Raw genomic sequence first — 10,531 nt, 5'->3', positions numbered from 1 at the left:
GTGTGTGTACACGAGGTTTTATGCCAACATGTGGAAATGAAATGGTTATAAATTCCTCAAACACCTGTGCTGTGCAAAGTAGGTTTCCATCAGAATGCAGCACAGGTCTGAAGCACACTTCCAGAAAACTGGACCTAAAAAAACTACTTGGTACGTTTGTCCGTCAGCTGTGCCAGGCCACTTACTGCTGAATGCAACACTCACCTGAAGCCAACCACAGATATAGCCATATATTACAAAGACATCTAGTCCTCACAAACATGAGAGTGGAGCTGACTGGTTAGGACTAAAACCACCTTCTTTTAAGAGCACCTGGTCCAGCTTAGGACAGAGGTAGGGAACTGATCCACTTCTACCAGTGCACAGGAAGAGACTGGGAATCGTTCTTGGGAATCCTAAGGCATAAACATCGTTTTGCTTAAACATTGCTTTTTTAATTTTGCAAATGGACCTGTGAAAAAATAAGAAAACAATAGAATATGTATTTCCTAAAAAATGATCAGTACCTTTTGAGATTAAGAGAAAACAAATGTATTTATGTTTTTCAGATAATTAGTTCAATACGAGTCTTCACTGCAAACTGCCGTCTGATACAGTTGCACTACTTTCTTCTTGCCCCGCCGTCAGTCTCTTAAATATCATTTGAATCGACGATAGCTTCTTGTATTGTGTGCCTGCAAGAAAACAAGTGTTCGCTTTATAACAAGTGTTACACCAAACCTAACGAGAGTGAGAAAAGCTGACGGGGAACACCGCATCATCTCGGCTTCCACTGTGATGAATGGTGTTGTCAACATGAAACTGAATTCATTACATCAGCCTGTCACCGATACACGATCAGCTTTTTGAGTCAGGATCAGACTGATATCCAATCCAAGGATTGAACTGGTGCATCGCTAACTGTCTAAAACATCTTCTGACTAAAGTCTGATGGTGCAGACAGTCAAGTCTTGGAACTGAAACGTATTATGGAGATGCAAGGAGAAGCAATGGTAATGCTATCCAGACTTCCAGCAACGTTTTATATTTATATTCTAAATAAATGAAGTTTCTGTGTTTTAATACACTTTCAATTTTGTTTTTCATAATGAGATGACAAAGACTTTCTGCTGGATTTTAATCCATCTAAGTCATATATCAATCTAAAGAGGCGCTGCAGTTGCTGATGGCAAACTACAGGCCTCCTGATTCTTCGACCCACATTTACCCCGGGTATTAGAATGCTCTCTGTATCAGTAAAACAACTCAATGCAGGTGTAAACTGTCACAGAGCGCTGCCATCAGCCCACATCTGTAGGATCTCTGTCATGCAGCGTGCTGATCATTAAGCAGGTGGGAAAAATAATCCACCAAGCTCCACCTGTTGGTGATATTTCCAACCGCCCAGCAAACATCCATCAGACAGCAGTTCCTCCATCTGGACACTTTGTTCTGTTGCACGATGTGTCGCTGCTGGCGGCTGAATCATACCTGTTATTAATCTCTGTCTCTCTTCCACAGCATGTCTTTTATCCTGTCTTCCTTCTCTCACCCCAACCAGTCGCAGCAGATGGCCCCGCCCCTCCCTGAGCCTGGTTCTTCCGGAGGTTTCTTCCTGTTAAAAGGGAGTTTTTCCTTCCCACTGTCGCCAAAGTGCTAGGGGTCATATGATTGTTGGGTTTTTCTCTATATGTATTATTGTAGGGTGGAGCTGATTGAATTGAATTGAAATGAAATGTACCACACACTCATTACCCAGAATTCCTGTCACTTAGGAGCTTCTTGGCTCCTTTATACTTTTCTTTGATGTTGTTTTAAAATGAATTTCCTCTGTTGCGTTCTTTAAGGTCCAAATCAGCCTGGGAAACAACATTTGCTCTGCGATTGGGCTTTGCTGTCACATGACCTGCTGACTCAGCAGATACACATATTTACATATATACACACACAGAGAGCACTGATGACCTCTCAAGAGACAAGCATGACCCCATTACAACACTACACCACAGCTCACTCTCTCGCTCTCTGCCCCTCCCGCTCCATTTTTAGAGTAATGAGTCATTTATTGATCAGTGGGAGAATACAGCAGTGACTGAGGCAGAGCTGCAGCTGACATTTCTATTCATTTTCCCTTTGTGCACCCCAGAACATAAGACATGGTCAAGATACAAGACATAAAAATATGTGACAACTAGACAGATAACACACTCTCTCAGGTAAGTAAAATTTTGGAACAAAAAAAACTGCTGAAAAAAATAAAAATATAGACAGCCCCAGTCATATTTACAGTCCAGTTGGACATTTATATCACCTTAGTTAGTGATAACAGACATATCAAAATAAAGAAAAAAGTTTTTGAAGTTGCTAGAAACCTTGCTAAAGTTGCAGCTACAGCTGTCTGTTAATCTTCTGCTTTTCTAATCAGTCCTTCAGCTGGACCTCTGGACCACATTTGTCCTGTCAGAATGGACTGATAACTGAGAACAGTTTTGGCAAGAGAGGTGAATTAAAAACTTCTGGTCACATGATGAATCAATGGTATCTCCAGCTAGCTCGCTTGCAGTGAAGAAAGAGTGCATTAAGAGATAAACTGTGCAGATGTTTCCTGCTGCTCGGCCAGCTCCATTATCTGCCTTAATGGTTGTAGTGGTGGTATTAGTGGTAGCAGGGTGCAAACAATAAAGTGTTAGGTGTTTAGGCAGACGAGATTTTTGTAAGGTCTCGTGGGCTTCACTTCATGTCTGTAAGAGGTGGAAGTACTGTACTGTACTAAGCTGTCCACAAACATGAAACATGACGGTTCACTTATCTAGTTTACTGCCCTTCAGAGAAAGCAGGCGAAGTTCACAGTCCCACTAAAATTAAATTCAGCACGATTCAATTAAATTTTATTTATACAGCGCCAAATCACAACAACAGTTCCCTCAAGGTGCTTTATATTGTAAGGTAGACCCTACAATGAAAAACCCAACAATAATATGATCCCCTCAGAGCAAGCACTTTGGCAACAGTGGGAAGGAAAACCCCCTCATTTAGGCAAAAGTGTCATGGTCCTGGGTCGGTGACCCAGTGTTTTTTCTGTTTTGTATTATTTATCTTTGATTTCATGAGGGGTCTTTGGGTTTCAGTTCTGTATCTTATCTTTTCCTGCTGGTGTGTTCCTTCTGTGTAAAGCCTGCATCTCTTAGTCTGTGTCTGTGCATATGTGTTGAGTTTCCTGTTTTACTTTGAAGGTCAGTGTCTCAGGTTGTTGTATTCTGTTGCGCTTCCCTCAGTCTCATCAGCTCTGATTTCTCCCAGCTGTGTCTCCCTCCTGTCTCCCATTCCCTGATTGCCCTGTGTGTATTTAAACCGCGTGTTTTCCTGTGTGCGTTACTGGTCTGTCTGTGTTACCTCCCTGCTCGTCCCTCCACTCTCTGTCTCCTTGTGTTCAGGTTTGTTGTTTAGTTCTTAGTTTTTCCCAGTTTAGGTTCTTTCTCAGTTCTGTTCTCGCCACCCTCGCCTTTTGTTGTATGTCCCTCTTCACAATAAAGCTCACTCACACCACGACAGTGCCAGCACTTTGGGTCCTTCTTCCACACCCCAACGCGGCTTGCCGAGCAAGCCATGACAAAAAGTGATGCTTACTAAACAGTTTCATTTAAATATCAGCTACAGGTCCAATGAAGAGATTACAGAACATGCTGCCTGCAATATTTTTGTTACTTGATCTCAGTGCAGCCTTTGATACTGACCATAGGATGTTAGTTAATAGGCTTAAGACTGGTTTTCATCATATTTACCTGACAGGACTTTATCTGTTGGGGTAAACAAGTTCTCTCCCTCTCTAACCTGCCGTGTGGCGTTCCACGAGGTTCAATGGACAAGCTCCAGATTATTTATGTGGGCTTCTTATCAAACACACAGCCAGTCTGCCAGTCCAGCCTCATTTAGCTGACTCTGTCGACTTGTTTAAAAGTTGATTTTAAACTTTTATTTAATGAAGCTTTGTTTATTTATATTACCAGTAACTATTTTCATTGTCTTCTTTCCTTAAATCCTTTTTGTGCTGTATTGCTTTTAACTGTATTTATGTATTTTCCATCATATTATTATTTTATTGTCATTATTCAGAGCTTTTCTGAACTTGATTGTTTGGCACTTTATAAATAAACTTCACTTACTTTACATTAATATTCATTTGTTAAATGCCTTTTACTGACGTTTGCTGATTTAATCAACTTTTAAAGCACTTATAAATTAAACATTTTAAAATGTGGTATTAATCATTTGTCTTCCACACATGCATCCTGGTATGTGGTGTCTGGTATCTGATGTGTTGTCCTTTCTGCATGAGGCTGGAATGTACTGACCGCCTGCTTTAAACCTGACAGATTCTTACAGCCATTTTAGCTGCACTCCCTTTCAATTTGACATCCAAATATAGTGCTTTAGATAATCTGCCTAAACTGCCTGTTCATTTTAAACCTGCCTGATAGTCTGACTGCTAGATACCTCTCTTTAGTAACGCCACTGCGTTCCAAGATGTCAAATATTAACTTGGTGAGAATAATGTTAAACATGAGAAAGACCTAAGTTGAATAGACTGGAATTACTCTTTAAAGTTAGGGATTTGTGGATTATGACCACGATAATGTGTGTGCTGTGAACACAGCCTTCTGAGGCTCTCAAGCAGATGAGTTTGACTGACCTCTGACTTGCAGTTTGAATTCTTTCTAGCCATCAGTGGCATCCATCAGGCTTTTTTTCTCTCTCAGGAGCCTGATTTCATTCCACCCTGCTAAGAAAAACCTGAATTAAAAAAAATATCCACCTGGCTCATGAGACTGGCTGAAGTGTGCCATCTATTTGAGGCTAGGCCAGCTCTAAGGGGATCGAATGGTCACTGGCGAGGGTTTGGCGACTTGAAGCACAGACGATGACGCCGGCTCGGGGAGAAATCAGCGCCTGGAAGTGGCCCCCTGTAATTACTGGCCGCTCTGCTGGATGCTGATTGATGCTTCTTGATGAAGTAGCTCTGTGATTGAAGAGTAAAGACGCTCCAGGAAAATCTATAAGAGGCCTTTAACTGCTGCTGGAGGGGAGTTCCCGGATTGGCTGTCCTCCATTCTGCTGGTTAATCAGACCGCTGGTTTGGCCCCATCACGCAGCAGGCAAACGATCATCCCGGCTCATCAATCAGATCGATCCGGCACCTGAAAGACGGGCACACAGGCGTGATCGCAGCTTTCCACCTGCTGTGATTTCACTTATCCCTGTCAGCTCTCTGATGGCCTGAATTTAGTAGGACTACTGTTAGAGCACTGCTGTGCTTATTTTACTTTTATATACCGGTATATATATATTTCCTCTGTAGTGTGGATAGAGAATTGGCAGCTTTTAGAGAGTTAAATAACAGAAATGCCTCAAAAAACAGTATTATAATCAAACTGTTGTCAGAAATCAGGTCCTTGAGCAGGTGGAAAATGTTAAAATGATAACATTTTATTTAGATGTTTGAGAGCCAGAGCCCTGCGAGTGCACGCTGGCTCCCAACTAAACATCCTGGTGCTGCTTTCACTGTGATAATGTCAAATATCTGCAAGCTGAACTCTTAAAGATCAAAGACCCATTTGTGACCATTAGGGATTGAATGATTCATTACTCTCTAATATTACTCTCTAATACACTCGTCAGTCACAAAGGATCTTCTACCACCATCCCATCAAACTAAATAATAATAGTGATGTGTACTTTATTGATCCCCGTGGGGAAATTCCTCTCTGCATTTAACCCATTCACTCAGTGAAGCAGTGGGCAGCCATTGGACGCCCGGGGGGGGGAGGTGTAGGGACAGTATCTTGATCAGGGGTACCTCAGGGTAGCTGTTCAGGGGAATCAAACCCCCGACCTTCCGATCATGGGGCCACCACTCTACCTACTGAGCTATCCCTATACAATCTTTGTGTTTTAATGTTGTGACTTGTAGGTAAAAAAGATGCAGTCATTAAGTTCTGGGACTATTCCCATTTTAAAAAGGCAGGTTATCTTTTCATGCATTCACTTTAGATTAGTTTGTTACAGTGACAGCTGTATTTGCACATCTTGAATTAACCACAGAGGAGAGCAAACATCAACATAGAGCTGAATGTACAACCCAGGGACCAAACCAGATTACCGATTACTTCAAGAGTCGAGTTTTTAAGCCTAGGGAAGGGGGGAAGAAAGAGTTTGGCGAAAGACGCACACTGTCGGAGTTTGTCCCCAAAAAGTGAAACTAAAGGAGAACATTGAGCACCAATGACTGGAACTGTGGTAACTGCCATAGTGCCACTGGTGTAGAGGAGACCACACCAACACAATGATGCTGACTGTCCCACAAGCATAAACCTACTTCACCAAAATAAAAATAAAAAGTTGGAGGAGATCCAGAGTGTGTTTCAGATGCACAAGCACACACTGGTAATTCATGAACATTATCTTTTATTTTCATGCAGTGAGTCGCCTCTCCTTTGCTTAGACAGAATGTCACTGTTTTAACCATTTATGCAGGGAATTCATGTTTTTAACCAACACCGGTGTTCACCAAAACTAAACTTGAAGCACAAAATCGACATGTTGGCTTGCGTCACCTCTGAGAGTGTGTTTTTGAGCATTTTGAAGTTTAAATGTTGAAAGAAGCAAGAGATGAAAAGGCTGAAAATGTATCTTATTTTTTCAGCTTAAAATCATGTGGTTACTCCTGACAGTCACACAGCATGTTGTCTGGCTTTTGTCAGAGTTTGTAGAGATAACTTATGTTGGTGGGTTGGATGCATCACCTAGTCAACATCCATGGTATTGCATCAACGAGGGAGCAGTGACGTTGTTTCTTATTTGGGTGATGGGTTTTCAGTTTTTGCTTGAACACCAGTCTCATAAATAGTCCCTAAACATTTGCCCTACTGCTAGGATCAACCAAAAGACCTCACTGACTTTGGAATAACCCCTCTCAGAGCCCACAGAACCCAATGTCTTTGGCTTTTTAGCATTAGGAGCTCAGAAAGTGAAGTCTTCTGGGCTGTAATAAAAATATCTCACCTTCATCAGATCAGTACTTCAGGGTTTTTCCACTGTTCTGTTCCACACAATCCACACGGAGCTCCATGAGGATTCACACCTGTGCTGAGCCTGGCCGTGGCCTGCTGTCTCCTCTCAGCCTCGGCTTCCTTAATCAACGTGGCAGCTGCGTTTCTGCCTCTTCCATTCCCTCTGCTCACACCTCTCTCTTCTCTTCTCATTGTCATAATCACACGCAAGCCTGCCGTGACAGGTAGGTATTTGCACAAGATTAAGGCTGTAATATTTTGGCATTAAGGTGAATTAATACAGAAGTGAATATGGAAAATGCAGGTAATTACCAACTCTGAGGCGCTCTAAGACATTTTAGGGACATGTCAACGGATTTTCTCTTCCTGCTGTCTTCTTTACCCTCCGCTCAAACGCCACCATTTTTTCATCCCCTGCTGTTTTCCTCTGCTTTACTGTTAATAGTGCAGCATCCCTTCAGTTCACACAGAGCCAGTATATGACTAGTTGAAAGCAATGATTATCACAGAGCAGTCCTTGATGGAGCTGCTTGGCTTGACGCGTGTAATTGTGGTGCAATTAAACATTGACACAGAGGCCTGTGAAACTGTGACCTTCTCGGCAGTTCGCAGAGGTGAGCGCACCATTTATGGCTGCTAGAGGGAGACAAAAGAGGAGGTTTGATCTGTCTGTAGGGTATGAAATTGTAGCAGACTCGATATAATGTGGGGGAGAGTGGAAGAACTCCTATGCAGCGTCTAACTGTGTGTGCATGTGTGTCATTAAACCCAATATACTCCCTGACCCTGTGGCCACACTGAATGTGTGGCATATGTGGACCATTCACAGAGCAGTGCTACGTGCTTCACACCTTTGTGCGGAATACATGCTGCAGGTGTAGCCACTAAAATTATACACAGCTAACAAGGTGGTGAGGTTTCTTTTAGGAGTTGTTTTGCGTTCTGCTTTTGGACCCTGTGAAAACTGTGAAACTTTGTTTTTCAGAGAAATGGCAGCATGGCTAACTAAACTAGCGACTGTAGACTGTGTAAAATAAACAACTCCCAGCTGATAGTGCTAAAATAAATGCCAATATTAGAGTCATTTCCTGTGTACTGGTAGTTTACGAATGAAAAGACACCAAAAAAGAAAAAAAAGAAAACAGAAGATCAGTCTGTTTTTATGTTTGCTGAGTGGATTCCCACACCTGATAAGCACCACTCCAAAGCTGCTCTTGTGCCTGGTACAGCCACTTTCACTGATTACAGTGAAAGTGCAAAGTATCTGCAGCATCTGCTCCGCAAACAGCATGCATGCATTATGTGTTCAGTGCAGCCACGAGGTAATACTTCACATCCCACATCATTTGGTTTGGTGCTTTAGCGAGGATTGTGACCAAAAAGACTACAGCAGTCCTCAACTGGTTGCAAGTGCTTGCTGGATGTTGTTGGGCATTGCTTTGGAGACTACTCAGACAATTTTACCTAGTAACCAGTGGTTAAAAGGGGATCACTATGTGGTTGCTAGGTGAAGCTGGTTTAAAAAAAGTAAAAGTGCTGCATTGAAAATCTTCATACAAATACTTTGGTTGCTGGTAGTTTGCTACAGTCACCTTTGTTTCTTGGATATAGACCCTATAGAAACCTGAACATTTTGTCCGTCTGATCTTGGCTCGGTCATTCTCGACCACCCTAGGGTGCCTTCCCATTTTGACCTCAGGACTTCCAGGCCATATTTGGCACAGATGTTTCTGTACCTGATCACAGGCAGGGTGTAGGTGTTGATAGCCTGGATCTTGTTCTTACCAGTTAGCTGACTCCTCAGGACTTGCCCGACCCTCTGCAAGTACTTGGTGGTTACAGCTTTCCTAGCGGCCTCTTCATGGTTCCGATTTGCCTGTGGGATTCCCGGGTACTTCCTCAGTGTCTGTGTTACACCACTGAAATGATGGGCCAACTCATCTCCCGTGCAACATATTTATTTTTACAGAAAACTGTAAAACAGAAAAATATGACAATCAGTTCTCTTTGGCGCGCAGGCCATACGCTGCCTCTTCACCACTGACACTACTCCTTCTAGTGTAGCGTCAGCTACCGAGACGTACAACAGGACCGAGCGCCCTCTGCTGGCGGACCTTATATAACAGTAAAACTGACATTGCAGTGGCCTTACTAAAAGAAAGTGTCTTTGAGTATAGAATAAAATGGGGGGCTACTATTTTCATGTCCCTGTCTTTAACATAGTGCCACATCTGCAATGTTGCCTTCTGGTAGTTCGATCCCCTCAGTTCTGATTACATTTCCTCTCTTCGTTACCATCCAACACTTCTCGAGTCCGAACGACATTCCGATGTTGTTGCTGTATATCCTGGTGGTGTGGATTGGTGAATCGATGTCTCGTTCACTCTTGGCATGCAGCTCGATGTCACAGCTGACGATTGCTCCGTTCTGTAGTCTGCCTATTCACTGCTACAGTCTATTCTGTATACTTTGGTCTACTTGAAATATTTATCTATTTACCTCAAATGGACAACTCTTTGCTCATCTTCTATTATGTTTAAATCCAATATATAATAAAAGTCCCTTAACTAAATATGCATGATTTTGGTCATTTGTGGGGAACTTATTCCATTTTGTGAGGTTTTATTCCTCCTGTGGGCAGTTTTTTAGGATTTTGTGTAGTAAAATGAATCTGTCATGGGTAGTCACTGTAATCCCCACTGCTTCCAGAGTTCCATTAAGTACAGTATTCACAGTGGAAATGCACAATGTTGAAGTGGTTGGTGGTGGGTCAATTATGCAGTATACCGTGCAGTTCATTTCAAGACCAGTTGCGAATCAAGTTTTGTGAATCACACAGCGCTCAGCTGGAACACCCAAACCCAGGCTGAAAATCTTTTTTCCAACTTTTATCTTAATTAAATTACAGTCACTTTAAAAATAGCTTTCACAAAGCAATAGTGATCACCCCCTTCCTTTGCTGTGGTCATTGCACATGAGCATCACTTGAGTTAGAACCGATATCTCAGATGTAGATGGGTTTTACTCTACAGCAGAGTCTGTGTTGTGCGACGCTGTTTTGTGACACCAGAGCAAACGCAGCAGGTAAAGAAGGGGCACGTTGCCTCGCTGTTACTGCAGAATCATTTCCTCGTGCATTTACATGCAAATTCGCTCCTCTGCTGCCTCTCTGCAGCCACAATGGAGCTCAGCAAATCATTGTCTCATCACAGAGAGATGGATTTCATCCCCGGGCCTCGCGTATGTGGAAGGAAACCTGGCTGAATTCATATATCGAGCTCTCTGTGGCTGCCACTGAGCCAGACTCCTCGTCTTCCATCATGGAGGAAGGCAAACAGCCTGGGCCCTTTAGCATTTGTGCAAATGTCAGAGAAAAGGACAGATCTCGGGAATTAACAGCAGCAGAGGTGGGGGAAGCCAAAAAAGAGAAAAATTCTCCAGAAGAAATGGATGGACTCATTGTGCCAGCCTTTGGCTTCTCCACA

The 10,531-nt window shown here is 42.7% G+C and overlaps 1 long non-coding RNA gene across 3 annotated transcripts; it reads right to left on the bottom strand.

Annotated features, from left to right (window-relative positions):
* Positions 1 to 393: 393 nt before the first annotated feature.
* LOC109203691 (uncharacterized) lies at positions 394 to 9,044 on the bottom strand. Of its 3 annotated transcripts, none has more exons than XR_002063454.2 (5): positions 8,832 to 9,044; positions 7,359 to 7,481; positions 7,039 to 7,258; positions 4,670 to 5,174; positions 394 to 674 (listed from the first exon to the last, which is right to left on the bottom strand). It is a non-coding gene; the product is annotated as an uncharacterized LOC109203691 (long non-coding RNA). The 3 variants fall into 3 exon arrangements; XR_002063453.2 differs by having other exon boundaries at positions 4,793 to 5,174; XR_003214228.1 differs by lacking the exon at positions 394 to 674 and having other exon boundaries at positions 4,216 to 5,174.
* Positions 9,045 to 10,531: the final 1,487 nt, after the last annotated feature.

This window comes from Oreochromis niloticus, linkage group LG2, assembly GCF_001858045.2.
Source record: "Oreochromis niloticus isolate F11D_XX linkage group LG2, O_niloticus_UMD_NMBU, whole genome shotgun sequence".
NCBI lineage: Eukaryota > Metazoa > Chordata > Actinopteri > Cichliformes > Cichlidae > Oreochromis > Oreochromis niloticus.
The sequence above is the reverse complement of the archived record's forward strand: the minus strand, read 5'-3'. Positions and strand labels throughout refer to the sequence as shown.